The 17,361-nt window shown below is 37.9% G+C and overlaps 1 protein-coding gene across 4 annotated transcripts in view; it reads right to left on the bottom strand.

Moving 5' to 3' along the window:
- The window catches only part of E2F5 (E2F transcription factor 5), a 47,222-nt gene that overhangs the window by 18,859 nt on the left and 11,002 nt on the right, over positions 1-17,361 (bottom strand). The window contains exon 1 of one of the 4 annotated variants that reach the window (XM_025394659.1): positions 9,293-9,419. The exons of the other annotated variants lie outside the window; for them this stretch is intronic. The gene's annotated coding sequence lies outside the window, so the exon portion shown is untranslated. Of the gene's footprint in view, positions 1-9,292; positions 9,420-17,361 lie in introns of those variants that run through there. 4 annotated transcript variants of the gene reach the window in all.

Here is a 17,361-nt window from a genome sequence, read left to right as displayed (position 1 = left end):
CCAGAATCCCAAAATAGAAAATATGCAACAGAAGTACTATCTAAAACCAGTCAGTTCCACTTGAAAATAAGATGAGAAGGACCCCAAGTGATGCTCCAAAACTGCCTGTAGATTATTTTAATGAGAATTAAAATAAAAACTGAAAGAACTTGCTTTCAACTCAGCCACATGGTACTTTATGTTGATCTATTCCATGATGAGGTTTGGACTAATTATTACCTAATTTTAAACACTGTTAAAGATAATATATATCTTTAGATGTTAATGCAGAATGTTTGATTTCAATCCACAATTAAGAGGAACCTTTTATAAGTCAGTAACAGGATAATTGTGTAACAGAATCTTACAGAGACATTATCTAATTCAATGCTCATGGCAGCTTTGGTGTTCTCCCTGTTATATTGGAAACAGATTCACAAAGCTAATGAATGATCAAGGTGGAATTTAGCATTAACTGCATATTCATAAATACATTTTTGGTAAAACATTTTCAAATGGACTTATATAATTTCAAATGACTTTAAATAAATTTGGTGCACAGCCAAAAGTTTCCAAGTTATATAACTGCATTGAAGAAGCAATTCAAATAACAATTGTCTACAGGAAGTTTCATATAAAGTGTATTAAATGGTCTGAAAAAACAGAAAGATCTTAATTTCTACTTATTATTGAAAAATAATAAACAGTAACAAAAAATTGCATACATGTCTAAAGCTCTGGGACTGTGACCAACACCTTACAGAATGAGGTTTAAAAAATGAAATAGTACCTAAAGTAGACAAAATGTTACAAGAGATAGAAAAATGAGAGATTACTTAAGGTGGGAGCAAACAGGAAATAGTTCCTGGAGGAGGCCACCATGTGTTTTCAATGGGTCTGTAGGGGCTACCAATCAATAAGGAAATTAAATATAAAAGAATAAATAACTTTAAAGACGCAAAGCGCTCCCTCCAGAAGCTGCATGTTTCAATTCCCAGTCACTACCCTACCACAAGGAAATCTCCTTAAAAAATTTTCAGGGGTCGTCTTGTCACTCCAAACTAACTGCTACTGTACTTGATATTTCTGAAATGCATAAGCTTTAAATCTTTAAAAAAATTTTTTTAATAAACTTTGTATAAACTTTTAAAAAAGGAAATTCATTTCTATTGTCTTACCAATAGAAATCATTGAAGATGACTCAAATGAAAACAAGATATTTGATAAAGTGCCTATTTAGGAAAATATTGCTGAACCTCAGAAATCTATAAATTATTCAGATCTAGAGATTGCTTGCCTACGTTTTCAATTGCATACTTTGAAAATTCTCTTGGTCGATGCAGTGGCTCATGCCTGTAATCCTAGCACTTTGGGAGGCTGAGATGTGAGGACTGCTTGTCCCCCGTAGTTCGAGACCAGCCTAGGTAACAGAGGGAGCTCCCTGTCTCTACAAAAAAAAAATTTTAAATTAGCCAGACAAATTGGTACATGCCTGCGGTCCCAGCTATTTGGGAAGCTAAAGTTGGAGGATCACTGGAACCCAGGAGGTTAAGGCTGCAGTGAGCCATGACTGTACCACTGCACTCTAGCCTGGGTGACAGAGTGAGACCCTGTCTCAAAAAGGAAAAAAAAAACAAATAAATAATAATTCTCTTAAGTATTAACTTCCTAAAATAGGAGAAAGATTAAGTGTGAATCTGCTATTCTACTACTGAGATTTGCACCTCCTTTTTTGTTGTTGTTGTTGTTTTTGAGACAGAGTCTTGCTCTGGTGTTTAAGCTGGAGTGCAGTGGCACAATCTCGGCTCACTGCAACTCCGCCTCCTGGGTACAAGCAATTCTCCTGCCTCAGCCTCCCGAATAGCTGGGACTACAGGCGCATGCCACCAAACCTGGCTAATTTTTGTATTTTTAGTAGAGACGGGGTTTCACTGTGTTGGCCAGGCTGGTCTCGAACTCCTGACCTCATGATCCACCCGCCTCGGCCTCCCAAAGTGCTGGGATTACAGATGTGAGCCACCGTGCCCGGCCTCCATATTTAACCTCACCCTGTCAGTAACACAGCATGAAGCTTAGGAACATGGGCTCTGAGGTTGACCCCACTTATTAGCTGTGTGGCCCTGGGCAAGCTACTTAGCCTCAAATTCTTCATCTGTAAGATAACTATGAAGATATTGTTGCTGTGAGGACTAAATGAGTATAATATTTGAAACAGAAGAGTGTCTGGCATGGCCGGGCATGGTATTAAATTCTACAAAAATTTTAAAAATTAAAAAAATTAAAAAAAAAAAAAAACAAAGAGGGCCGGGCACAGTGGCTCATACCTGTAATCCCAGCACTTTGGGAGGCCGAGGCGGGTGGAGTTGAAGACCAGCCAAGATGGTGAAACCCTGTCTCTACTAAAACTACAAAAATTAGCCAGGTGCGGTGGCAGGCGCCTGTAATCCCAGCTACTTGGGAGGCGGAGGTAGGAAAATCGCTTGAACCCGGGCAGCAGAGGTTGCAGTGAGCCGAGATCGCACCACTGCACTCCAGCCTGGGTGACAGAGATTCCATCTCAAAAAAAAAAAAAAAAAAGAAAAACAAACAAACAAAAAAACAACAGGGATAAACCTAAGCTAATCAGAAAACTAAGTTATACACAAAATCTCATTGCCTAAAGGATAACAAATGGTGTCAGGAACCTAGACTTGTCATATTCAAGAAAAATGTACTAGACAGAATCTACTAGAATGCACATGGATTTTTAAATAATTTAAAAAATCCTGAAGAAATTATAGTGAATATGAACTACGCCTCAACTTTCATGTTAGCTGTCTTCATAACTGCCAACAGCCCATTCTCAAAACTGATTAAAACCCCCCAAGTTACTGTGCACACACATACACAAACATACATGCGTATACAGCAAAATGTCAAAAATTTCCTTCATGGGAACTGAAGAATATATAGAATAAAAAAGATTTGACTATCTCAATAATTAAAACATATAAAAGAAAATATAAAAACCACAAAATAAAACATGGACAAAATACAGAACTCACAAAAACAAAAAAAGTTAATATTCTTGAAAAAGTTTTCAGACTTTTAATGAGTTAATAAAGGAATAATAAAGGAATACACATTAAAACAATAAAAGTGTATCTATACGAAGGCTTATACATGAATTCATAGCAGTATTCATAACAGCCAAAACTATACATTTAGTAGAGTAAATGTATTCATAAGCAAAGTGTGGTACCTCCGTAAAACAAAATACCACTCGGGGAGTGGAAGGAATGAACCAGTGGTACATGCTACAACATGAATGAATCCCAAAAACATGCCAAGTGAAAGAAGCTAAGCACAGAGTACATATGGTACGATTTCACTGACATGAAACTCTAGAAAAGAGTATTCTAATTCATAGGAAAGAAAGCAGAGTGATGGTTGTTTGGGATTGAGGATAAAGTTGAGGACTGACTGGGAGGAGACAAAAGGGAACTGTTTGGGGTGATGGGAATGTTCCACATGTGGTTGAGGTGATGGTCATTCAGGTACAAGTATTTATCAAAACTCATTTAACTGTTCGCTTAAAATAGGAACATTTTATTGATTGATTGAGATGGAGTCTCTCTCTGTTGCCCAGGCTGGAGTGCAGTGGCGTGATCGCCACTCACTGCAACCTTCACCACCTGGGTCCAAGCAATTCTCCTGCCTAAGTCTCCCGAGTAGCTGGATTACAGGCACCTACCACCAGGCCCAGCTAATATTTAAATTTTTAGTAGAGATGGGGTTTTACCACGTTGGCCAGGCTGGTCTCGAACTCCTGACTTCAAGTGATCTGCCCGCTCGGCCTCCCAAAGTGCTGGGATTACAGGTGTGAGCCACTGCGCCCAGCTAGGAGCATTTTAATGTCTGTAAATTATATATATAAAGTTGACTGAAAAAAAGTACTATTCATTACTTTTCATATTTGCAAAATATGAGAAAATTAGAATACCCAACATTTATTTTATGTATCCATCTACGTATCTGTCATTTATCCAACAAACACTTCAAGGTAGCATTTACTATGTGCCAGATGCTGTTTAAGTGCTTTAAAAGTAAAAACTCATTTTGATAACCTCTTTAATCATAACCACATGAGGTAGGTAATATTATTGTCCCATTTTTGCAAATGAGGAAACCAAGGCTGAGTAACTTGCCCAAAGGCACTAAACATTATAAAGTCAGGACATAAACTCAGAGATACCATGCTACTTCTGATGCTGTGAGATGGTTGGTCACAATCATATGCTGCTATTGGACTGAAAACTAATTTCATCTTTTTGTAATTTGACAACATTAAGTAAAGGACTTAAAAACGGTTATTATGTTCTGCTCCAGTAATTCTTTAGTATAAACTGTCTAAAAGCCCAAAATGTTTTCTGGAACCTTAATTACCTCTATTACTAAAACCAGTGGACACTATGAAGTCCTATTGCATCCTCTGTAGCACTCAACACTGGCTGGCTACTCCCTCATCCCTAAAACATCATTCCCTGGTTTTGGTGTTACCATACCCTCAGGCTTTTCTCTTATCTTATTTTCCATTTCTTCTGCCCTCTGTTACTGAACTACTAGTGTTTCAGAGTTCCATTCTTGTTCCTCTTTCTGCTAAACGCCATTTTCCTTACATAAACTTCATAAATCAACCATATCCAAGTCAGACAGGAAGCCCTCAACTTTATCTTGGGTTCCAAATCTGTAATTCCGATAGGCTGCCAGAGACCTACTCTAGGATGTTCCACAGGCATCTTATTCATGTCCAGAACTGAATATACCATTCCTCTCAATTCTTTCTCCCTTTTGATAACTTCTAAGTGAAAATCACCACTATCTACTCCGTTGACCAAGCCAGCAATATGGCAGTCATTGATAATTTTTCCTATACCCATAGACTCAGCACCAGGTTCTGTCATTTCCACTTTCCTATTCCCATAGACTCAGCACCAGGTTCTGTCACTTCCACAATGTGAAGTCACCAGAATCTCTCCATTTCTTATTCTCCCTGCCTCTAATCTAGTTTAGGTCTGTAAATCTGCCTGCAATCCAATATTCTCTTCATGCAACAGTCATCTGATTTATAGCCTCTCAAATGTACCCACATCTTTCTCTGCCTCTTGGCTCTGTCATATACTGTCTTGCTGACTAGGAATGTCCTCTCACTTAACTAAAAACTAATAGCTATTTGTTGAAAGCTTATAATGGACTGACTGGGTCAGCATTGGTAATACAGAAGACAGTCCCTGGCATACAGCGAAACATGGGCAAACAAAGGAATAAGTAATTCCATACTGTGATAAAGGATAGTAAGGCAAAAACCCAGGTTGCTGAGAAGGAGAATAAGCAGGAACCTACTTTAGTCACTTCAGATTAAGGAAAGAGTCAGGACAAGCCTCTGTATGCACTATATTCCCTTAGTTTCCATTGCTACCTGTCACAAATGACTAGAAATGTAGTTGTTTAAGACAACGCAAATTTTTAAAATAAAATTGGCAATTAAAAATTGTACATATTTATCATTTACAAAATGTTGTTTTGAAATATGTATACATTGTAGAATGGCTAAATCAGGCCAGTTAACATCCATTATCTCACATACTGATCATTTTTTTTTGTGGTGAGAACACTCAAATTCTATTCTCTTAGCAATTTTCAAGAATGCAATACATTGTTTTTAACGATAGTCACAATGATGTGCATTAGATCTCTCAAATTTATTCTTGTCTAACTGAAATTTTGTATCCTTTGACTAACATCTCCCCAAGCTCCTGGTAACCACCATCCCATTCTTAGATTCTATGAATTTGACTATTTTAGACTCTCTATATAAATGAGATCATGTGTCTTTCTGTGCCTGGCTTATTTGCTTAACAAAATATCCTCCAGGTTCACCCATGATGTCAAAAACTGACAGGATTTCCTTCTTTTTTTATGGTTGAATAGTAGCAAATTTATTATCTAATAGTTCTATAGATCAGAAGTCCAAAATGGATCTCACTGATCTAAAATCAAAATATTGATAAGGCTGTGCTCCTTCTAGATGCTCTAAGGAAGAATCCATTTCTTTGCCTTTCCAGCTTCTAGAGGCTATCACACTTCCTGGCTCATGACCCCGTCTTCCAACAGCAGAAAGGTCATTTTCAAGCTTCCACCTCTTTGGTTCTCACTCTCTTCTTCCACTTTTAAGAACTTTCTGATTACAACAGGCCCAGCCATATATTCCAGGAAAAATCTCCCCATCTTGGCCGGGCGTGGTGGCTCACGCCTGTAATCCCAGCACTTTAGAAGGCTGAGGCAGGAGGATCACTTGAGGTCATGAGTTCGAGACCAGCCTGACCAATATGGTGAAACCCGAGTATCTCTACTGAAAATACAAAAATCAGCCAGGCATGGTGGCGGGCACCTTTAGTCCCAGCTACTTGGGAGGCTGAGACAGGAGAATTGCTTGAACCCAGGAGGCGGAGGTTGCAATGAGCCGAGATCATGCCACTGCACTCCAGGCAACTCCGTCTCAAAAAAAAAAAAAAAAAAAAAAAGAAAAAAAGAAAAAAAAGAAAGAATAATCTCCCCATTTTAAAATCAGCTGATTAGCAACTTTGACCTTAGTTCCCCTTTCCTATGTAACTGAACATATTCACAGGTCCTGGGAATTAGGACATGAACATCTTTGAGGGACCACTGATCTGCCTACAAAAACATCTAAAAGAAGGAAAAAAAAAAAAAAAAAAAACCAGATCAGACAGTTTAGAGAAGTGGCCAGTGTGTGTTTGTATATGTGTGGTACAGTGGTGGTGGTGTGTGTGCATGTGTGTTTACACACATGCAGAAGTCCATTTCAGGCAGCAGGAAACGCCTGTGCAGCAGCCCTGAGGTGGGAGAAGAGGGCATGTGAGAGTGCTGAAACAGTCAGTGAGACTGGAGTCATCTAAGAGGGAGTGCATAGACCAGGTGAGAGAGGAAGGAGGGCCAGACTAGGCAGGATGTTGTAGGTGTCTGAATGTTGTTCTACGTAGAGGTGTAATATAACCTTAAATTCTTAAATTTGATATATATTGATAACATCGGAATTACTAGGTCAGTTCCCAGCTACTCCCTGAAGCCTTTTATGGCTTTTGTATCACCAAGCCTCAAGGCTCAGGTAGGTGCTTCCAAACACCCCTCACAGTGTGAAAAGTGTGGAACTGCCCATTTCTCTTTTTCTGATAACTATAATCTGGAAACTACTAAAATAAAGAACAATGGGGCACATATCTGTGAACACATTTGTTGTATGAAATAGGAAAAAAACATAAAAACGTATACGCCTACTAATAAGAATGGCTAACTCTGGGTAATATGACAGATCAAAATTATGAAGACATTCTAAATCATGTTTACAATTTGGAAAAACAGGTTGGGTACAGTGGCTCATGCCTTATAATCCCAGCACTTTCAGAGACTGAGGTGGGCGGATCACTTGGGGCCATGACTTCAAAACCAGCCTGGCCAACATGACGAAACCCCGTCTCTACCCAAATACAAAAATTACCCAGGTGTGGTGGTGCACGCCTGTAATTCCAGCTACTTGGGTGGCTGAGGCAGGAGAAATCGCTTGAGCCCGGTGGTGGAGGTTGCAGTAAGTCGAGATCTCACCACTGCATTCCAGCCTGGGTGACAGAGAGAGACTCTGCCTCAAAAACTATAATAATATTAATAAGTAGGAAAAATAAACATTTGATCTCAGCTATAAAAAGATGTAAGAAATGGAAAATGCTAAAAATTGTTGACAGTAGTTCTCCGTGAGTGGTTGTATACTGGGCAAGTTTTACTCTAGACTATATTAACCTTTCCCCAAGTTTTCTACTATTTGTATGTTACTTCAGTGATTGCATTTAAGGTTGGAAAAGGAACATCAGAAAATATATCCTCACTTTCACAAAAATATTAGATGTAAAAGGAAACTTATGGACTCTTAATTGAGAACAATCAGTCTTCACTGGCAAAATTAAAACAATGATTTATTTAGGAAGAGATGGAGCAAGATGGCAGAGTAGGACTCTTCAGCAACTTTCCCCAGCAGAAACATCAATTTGAACAAGTATCCATGCTATAACATACCTTCACAAGAGCTAAGTAAGCCATGTGAGAGATTATACTATCTGGATGCAGCACAATATTAAGAAAAGTCACATTGAAGAGGGTAAGAAGGGAAGTTTTATATTACCCCATCATCCTTCCCTCAACCCTAAGAAGCATGGCAAGGAGAGAAACACCATCCCTTTAGCACCAATGCTAGGATTGCCAAAGTAAAACCCAACACTGGTGAGACCACCACAACCCCCTGTTCCAGGCTAGTACCCATGGACTGAAGCTCTAGACCCAGCCTGGTGCCAAGCAGGATCACACAGCCCCAGGCTTCAGGCTTTCATGGCAAACTCAATTTCTGGGCTGCACCAATGCCAGGCTGATGTCAGCAGTCCAGGGCTCTGGACATCTCACAACACCAGGGATATCTCAGTGAACTTTGGCTTCAGATGTGCACCACTCCTGTGCTGGCCACATCTGCCCCAAGCTTCTGGCCTGCCTCAGTGCTCAAAGTGCTGAAAGAAGCCCTGCCAGCCAAGAATACCAAACCCAACAAAGCTGTCCTTCAGAAATGAAGAAGAGATAAAGCCTGTTCCAGAAAAACAGAAGATGAGGGAATTAATGACTACCAGAACTGTTTTACAAGAAACGGTAAAGGGAGGTCTTCAAGCTCAAAAAAAAAAAAAAAGGATGCTAAGGAGTAACACAAAACAATCTCAAAGTCTAAAACTCACTGTTAAAAGTAAGTACACTGACTAAAGATATAAGCAATTTATGCAGCATCATCACAGAATTAAAGTATTCTGGATTTTGTATAAAAGTTAAAAGACAAAACTATTAAAAATCGTAATAGCCACAATAATTTGTTAAGCAATAGACAATATAAAAAGATAAAACTTGTGACATCAAATATTCAAAATGTGAGGAGGGGACTGGAATAAAAGCGTAGAGGCTTTTCTGTTGTTAAGGTTTTTTTGTTTGTTTTTGTTTTTATGTGATCAAAGTTGTTATCAGCTTAAAATACCCCATTGTAAGATATTTTTTTTGTAAGCCTCATGGTAACAACAAAACAAAAACCTATAGCAGATACATAAAAAGGCAAGGAATCAAAACATACCACTAGACAACAACATAATTTAGCCACAAAAGAAGATAGAGGTAAAGGAAGAAAATGTCTACAAAACAACTATAAAACAACAAAATGACAGTATTAACTCCTTACCTATAAATGATAACCTTGAATGTAAGTGTTAATTAAGTGCTCCAATAAAAAGGCAAAGTAGTTAAATGGATTTTTTTAAAAAGACTCAACTTTATGCTGCCTATAAGAGGCTTGCTTCACCTGTAAGGACACAGACCGAAAATGAAGGAATGGAAAAATATACTCCATGCAAATAGAAACCAAAAGAAAGCAGGTGTGGCTATACATATATCAGATTAAATAGATTTTAAGTCAAAAACTATAAAAAGATACAAAGGTCACTATCTAATAATAAAATGGTCAATTCAGCAACAGGAGATATAACAATTGTAAATATGTGTGAACCCAATATTGTAGCACCTAAATATATAAAGAAAGCATCAATCTGAATGGAGAAATAAACAGTAATAATAGTAGGGGATTTCAACAGCCCACTTCCTATAATGGAAAGATCAAAGAGAAAGTCAATAAGAAAATATCAAACATAAACTATACTCCAGATCAAATGAACCTAACATCCATCCAACAGTAGTAGAATACACATTCTTCTCAACTGCACATGGAACATTCTCCAGGTTAGATTATATATGAGGCCAAAAAACCAATCATAACAAATTCTAAAAGACTGAGATAATTACAAGTATCTTTTCTGACCACACTCATTAACAAGAGAAACTACAGAATATTCACAAATACATGGAAATTTAAAAACAACATGCTCTTAAACAACTAATGAGTCAATGAAAAAATACAAAGGGAAATTGAAAAATAACAAATGAAAATGGAAATGATATAACAAAATCTATGAAATATAGCAAAAGCAGTTCTAACAGGGTTTTTTTTTTTTTTAATGCTTGGATTGTCAGAGAAAACTAAGAGGGAATTTTTAATATATACATATATACTTTAAGTTCTGGGGTACATGTGCAGAACGTGCAGTTTTGTTACATAGGTATACACGTGCCATGGTGGTTTGCTGCAACCATCAACCTGCACCTACATTACATATTTCTCTTAATGCTATCCCTCCCGTAGCCCCCCATCCCCCAACAGGCCCCAGTGTGTAATGTTCCCCTCCCTGTGTCCATGTGTTCTCCTTGTTCAGCTCCTACTTGTGAGTGAGAACATGTGGTGTTTGGTTTTCTGTTCTTGTGATAATTTGCTGAGAATGATGGTTTCCAGCTTCATCCACATCCCTGCAAAGGACATCAACTCATCCTTTTTTATGGCTGCGTAATATTCCATGGTGTGTATGTGCCACATTTTCTTAATCCAGTCTATCATTGATGGACATCTGGGTTGGTTCCAAGTCTTTGCTATTGTGAATAGTGCTGCAATAAACATATGTGTGCATGTGTCTTTATCATAGAATGATTTATACTCCTTTGGGTATATACCCAGTAATGGGATCACTGGGTCAAACGGTATTTCTAGTTCTAGATCCTTGAGGAATTGCCACACTGTCTTCCACAGTGGTTGAACTCATTTACACTCCCACCAACAGTGTAAAAGCATTCCTATTTCTCTAATCCTCTCCAGCATCTGTTGTTTCCTGACTTTTTAATGATTGCCATTCTAACTGGTGTGAGATGGTATCTCACTGTGGTTTTGATTTGCATTTCTCTAATGACCAGTGATGATGAGCATTTTTTCATATATTTGTTGGCCGCATAAATATCTTCTTTTGAGAAGTGTCTGTTCATATCCTTTACCCACTTTTTGATAGAATTGTTTTTTTCTTATAAATTTGTTTAAGTTCTTTGTAGATCCTGGGTATGAGCCCTTTGTCAGATGGGTAGATTGCAAAGATTTTCTCCCAATTCTGTAGGTTGCCTGTTCATTGTGATGATAGTTTCTTTTGCTGTGCAGAAGCTCTTTAGTTAGATCCCATTTGTCAATTTTGGCTTTTGTTGCCATTGCTTTTGGTGTTTTAGTCATGAAATCTTTGTTCATGCGTATGTCCTGAATGGTATTGCCTAGGTTTTCTTCTAGGATTTTTCTGGTTTTAGATCTTATGTTTAAGTCTTTAATCCATCTTGAGTTAATTTTTGTATCAGGTGTAAGGAAGGGATCCAGTTTCAGTTTTCTGCATATGGCTAGCCAGTTTTCCCAACATCATTTATTAAATAGAGGATTTTTTCCCCATTGCTTGTTTGTGTTGGGTTTGTCAAAGATCAGATTGTCATAGATGTGTGGTGTTATTTCTGAGGCATCTGTTCTGTTCCATTTGTCTATATATCTGTTTTGGTACCAGTACCATGCTGTTTTGGTTACTGTAGCCTTGTAGTATAGTTTGAAGTCAGGTAGCATGATGCCTCCAGCTTTGTTCTTTTGGCTTAGGATTGTCTTGGCAATACAGGCTCTTTTTTGGTTCCATATGAAGTTTAAAGTAGTTTTTTCCAATTCTGTGAAGAAAGTCATTGGTAGCTTTTTGGGGATAGCATTGAATCTATATATTACCTTGCGCAGTATGGCCATTTTTACGATATTGATTCTTCCTATCCATGAACACGGAATGTTTTTTCCATTTGTTTGTGTCCTCTCTTATTTCCTTAAGCAGTGGTTTGTCGTTCTCCTTGAAGAGGTCCTTCACATCCCTTGTAAGTTGTATTCTGAGGTATTTTATTCTCTTAGTAGCAACTGTGAATGGGAGTTCACTCATGATTTGGTGCTCTGTTTGTCTGTTATTGGTGTATAGGAATGCCTGTGATTTTTGCACATTGATTTTGTATCCTGAGACTGCTGAAGTTGCTTATCAGCTTAAGAAGATTTTGGGCTGAGACGATGGGGTTTTCTAAATATATAATCATGTCATCTGCAAACAGAGACCATTTGACTTCCTCTCTTCCTATTTGAATACCATTTATTGCTTTCTCTTGCCTGATTACCCTGGCCAGAACTTCCAATTCTATGTTGAACAGGACTGGTGAGAGGCAGCATCCTTGTCTTCTGCCAGTTTTCAAAGGGAATGCTTCTAGTTTTTGCCCATTCAGTATGATATTGGCTGTGGGTTGTCATAAATTGCTCTTATTATTTTGAGATACGTTCCACTGATACCTATAGTTTATTGAGAGTTTTTAGCATGAAGAGCTGTTGAACTTTGTTGAAGGCCTTTTCTGCATCTATTGAGATAATCATGTGGTTTTTGTCATTGGTTCTGTTTATGTGATGGATCTCTTTTATTAATTTGCATATGTTGAACCAGCCTTGCATCCCAGGGATGAAGCCAACTTGATCATGGTGGATAAGGTTTTTGATGTGCTGCTGGATTTGGTTTGCAGTATTTTATTGAGGATTTTCACATCAATGTTCATCAGGGATATGGGCCTGAAATTTTCCTTTTTTGTTGTGTCTCTGCCAGGTTTTGGTATCAGGATGATGCTGGCCTCATAAAATTAGTTAGGGAGGATTCTAAGAGGGAATTTTATAGCAACAAATGTCTACATCAAAAAAGATATCAAATAACCTAACGTATCTTAACAAATGAAAATGGAAACAACATAACAAAAGCTATGGAATACAGCGAAAGCAGTTCTAACAGGATTTTTTTTTCTTTTTTTTTTTTTAATACTTGGACTGTTAGAGAAAACTGAGAGGGAATTTCATAGCAACAAATGTCTACATTAAAAAGTATCTCAAATAACCTAACATACTTCAAGGAACTAGAAAGACAAGAACAAACTAAGCTCAAAGTTAATAGAAAAAAGAAAATAATAATGATCAGGGCAGGAATAAATGAAATACAGGCTAGAAATATAGATCAACAAAACTGAATTGTTTTCTGTGTTTGTTTGTTTTGAATTTCAACCTTTATTTTAGACAGAGGGGATACATGTGCAGGTTTGTTACACTGGTATACTACATGATGCTGAGGTTTGGGGTGCAGATCCTGTCAACCATGCAGTGAGTACAATAACCAATTGGTGACTTTTCAATCCATACTCCCCTGCCTGCCTCTCCTGTCTAGTAGTATACAGTATCTATTGGCCCCATCTTTATGTCCATCTGTACTCAGTGTTTAGCTCACATTTGTAAGTGAGAACATGCCATATTTGGTTTTCTGTTCCTGCATGAATTTACTTAGGATTATGGCCTCTAGCTGCATCCATGTTGCTACAAAGGACATAGTTTCATTCTTTTTATGGCTAGGTAGTATTCCATGCCATATACGTACCACACTTTCTTTATTCAATTCACCCTTGATGGGCACCTACGTTGGTTCCATGTCTATGCTACTGTGAAAAGAGCTGCAATGAACTCGTGAGTCCATGTGTCTTTTTGGTAGAATGATTTGTTTTCTTTTGGGTATATATCCAGTAATGGAATTGCTGGATCGAATGGTAGTTCAATTCTTAGTTCCTTGAGAAATCTCCAAACTGCCTTCCACTGTGGCTGAATTAATTTACATTCCCACCAACAGAGTATAAGCATTACATTTTCTCCACAGTCTTGCCAGTGTGTGTTATTATCTGACTTTATAATAGCCATTCTGACTAGTATGAGACAGTATCTCACTATGGTTTTGACTTGCATCTCTCTGATTAGTGATCATAAGCATTTTTTCATGTTTGTTGGCCACTTGTGTATCTTCTTTTGAGAAGTGTCTGTTAATATCCTTTGCTGCCTTTTTTTTTTTTTTTTTTTAAAGACATGGTCTCACCCTGTTGCCCAGGCTGGGGTGCAGTGGTGCAGTTTCGGCTCACTGCAACCTCTGCCTCCCGCCTTTGCCCATTTTTTAATGGGGTTGTTTTATGCTTGCTGATTTAAGTTCCTTATAGATTCTTTATATGGTTCCTTATAGATTCCTTATAGATCTCACCTTGTCAGATGCATAGTTTGCAAATATTTTCTCCCATTCTATAGGTTGTCTGTTTACTCTGTAGGCTGATGGTTTCTTTTGCTGTGCAGAAGCTCTTTATTTTAATTAGGTCCCACTTGTCAATTTTTGTTTGTGTTGCTATTGCTTTTGGGGACTTAGCTAAAATTTCTTTGCCAAGACCAGTGTTGAGAAGGGGATTTCCTAGGTTTTCTTCTAGAATTTTTTTTTTTTTTTTTTTTTTTTTGAGACAGAGTCTTGCTCTGTTGCCCAGGTTGGTGTGCAGTGGCGCAATCTCGGCTCACTGCAAGCTCTGCCTCCAGGGTTCATGCCATTCTCCTGCATCAGCCTCCCGAGTAGCTGGGATTACAGGTGCCCGCCACCACGCCCAGCTAATTTTTTTTTGTATTTCTAGTAGAGAATGGTCTAGTAGAGAATGATCGAGACCAGGATGGTCTCGATCTCCTGACCTCGTGATCCACCTGCCTCAGCCTTCCAAAGTGCTCGGATTACAGGCATGAGCCACTGCACCCGGCCTCTTCTAGAATTTTTATAGTTTGACATCTTACATTTAAGTCTTTTATCCATCTTAATTGTTTTACATGGTGAAAGGTAGGGGTCCAGTTTCATTATTTAGCATACGGCTAGTCAGTTATTCCAGCACTATTTATTAAATAGGGAATCCTTTCCCAATTGCTTTTTTTGGTTGGCTTTGTTGAAAATCAGAAGGTTGTAGGTGTACAGGTTTATTTCTGGGTGCTCTATTCTGTTCCATTGGTCTATGTGTCTGTTTTTGTTCCAGTACCATGCTGTTTTGATTGCTGTAGCCTTATAGTGTAGTTTGAAGTCAGGTAATGTGATGCTTTCAGCCTTGTTCTTTTTGCTTAGGATTGCTATTTGGGCTTTTTGGTTCCATATAAATCTTAAAGTAGTTGTTGGTAATTCTGTGACATTGGTAGTTTGGTAAGAATAGCATTGAATCTGTAAATTGCCTTAGGTAGCATACCTATTTTAAAGATACTGATTGTTCCAGTCCATGAGCATGGAATGTTTTTCCATTCACTTGTGTAATTTCTGATGTCTCAGCAGTGTTTTCTAGTTCTCCTTGTAAGAGATCTTTCACATTATTGATTAGCTGTATTCCTAGGTAACTGAATTTTTTTGTGGCAATTGTAAATGGGATTGTGTTCTTGAGTCTCAGCTTGAATGTTACTGGTGTTCAGAAATGCTACTAATTTTTTTTTGCATTGATTATTGAATCCTGAAACTTTTGCTGAAGTCATTTATCAGTGTTAGGAGCCTTTTGGCAGAGTCTTTAGGGCTTTCTAGGTATAGAATCATATCATCAGCAAAGAGAAATACTTTGACTTATTTTCCTATTTGGATGCCCTGTATTTCTTTCCCTTGCCTGATTTCTCTGGCTAGGACTTCTACTACTATGTTCAAAAGGAGGGGTGACAGTGGGCATCCTTGTCTTGTTCTGGCTCTCAAGGGGAATGGTTCCAGCTTTTGCCCATTCAGTATGATGTTGGCTATGAGTCTGTCATAGATGGTTATTATTATTTTGAGGCATGTTCCTTTGACACCTAATCTGTTGTGTGTGTGTGTGTTTTTTTGTTTGTTTGTTTTTTTACCATCAGGGGATGTTGCATTTTCTGGAAAGTTTTTTTCTGTGTCTATTGAGATGATCATATAGTTTTCGCTTTTAATTCTGTTTAGGTGAATTACATTTACTGATTTGCATATGTTGAACCCACCTAGCATCCTAGGAATAGAGCCTACTTGATCATGGTGTATTAGCTTTTTGGTGTCCTTTTGGATTTGGTTTGCTAGTATTTTGTTAAAAATTTTTGTATCTATGTTCATCACGGATACTGGCCTGAAATTTTCTTTTTTCATTGTGTCTCTGCCAGATTTTGGTATCAGGATGATGCTGGCTTCATAGAATGAGTTAGGGAGGAGCCCCTCCTCCTCAATTTTTCTTCTTCAGTGATCTAACACTGCTAGTGGGGTGTTGAAGTCTGCCACTATTATTGTGTGCCTGTCTTTTTGTAGGTCAAAAAGAATTTATGAGTTTATGAACTTTTTTTACACATTTCTCAAAAGAAGACATACAATAAGTCAATGTGTATATGGAAAAAATGTTTAATATCACTAATAATTAGGGAAATGAAAATTAAAACCACAATGAGATATCACCTCATACCTGTTAGAATGGCTATAATCAAAGACAAAAGATAACAGGTATTGACAAGGATGTGGAGAAAATGGAGCCCTTGCATATTGGAGATGGGAATAGAAATAAGCAGAGCCATTATAAAAACAGTATGGAGGTTCTTTTAAAAACTAAAATTAGAACTACCGTATGACCCAGCGATCCTACTGCTGAATATATATCCAAGGAAAATGAAATCAGTATTTCAAGGAGATAGCTGCACTCCTGTGTTCACTGCAGCATTATTCAGAGTAGCCAGGATATGGAATCAACTTAAAATATCCATCAGTGAATGGAGAAAGAAAATGTGGTATATACAGACCTACCTCCTTTCATTGCACTACTATTTTTTGTGCTAACAGATACTGTGTTTTGTACCAATTGGAGTTTTGTGGCAACCCTGCATCAAGCAAGTTTATTGGCACCATTTTTGCAACAGCATGTGCTCACTTCATGTCTCAGTATCACATTTTGGTAATTCTTACAATATTTCAAACTTTTTCACTATTATTATATCTGTTATTGGGATCTGTGATTAGTGATCTTTGATGTTACTATTGTAACTGTTCTGGGGTAGGAGAAACTGCACCCACATAAGACTATGAACTAATTCAACAAATGTTGTGTATCTTCTGACTGCTCCACTCCTGGCCATTCTCCTGTCTCTGTCTGTCTCCATGGGCCTCCCTATTCCCTCAGACAAAACAATATTGAAATTAGGCCAGTTAATAACCCTATAATGGCCTCTAAGTGTCCAAGTAAAAGGAAGAGTCATATGTCTTCCATTTTAAATCAAAACCTAGATATGATTAAGTTTAGTGAAGAAGCCATGTCAGAAGTCAAGACAAGCCGAAAGCGAGACCTACTGAGGTAAACACTTAGCCAAGTTGCAGATGCAAAGGAAAAGTACTTAAGCGAACTTAAAAGTGCTACTCCAGGTGAACACATTAATGATAAGAACGTGAAAAAGGCTTATTGCTGATATGGAGAAAGTTTGAGTGGTCTGAATAGAAGATAAAACTAGCCACTACATTCCTGCAAGCCAAAGCCTAATCCAGA

Source organism: Theropithecus gelada, chromosome 8, assembly GCF_003255815.1.
Source record: "Theropithecus gelada isolate Dixy chromosome 8, Tgel_1.0, whole genome shotgun sequence".
Lineage (NCBI taxonomy): Eukaryota > Metazoa > Chordata > Mammalia > Primates > Cercopithecidae > Theropithecus > Theropithecus gelada.
This window is presented reverse-complemented; position numbering and strand designations above follow the sequence as displayed.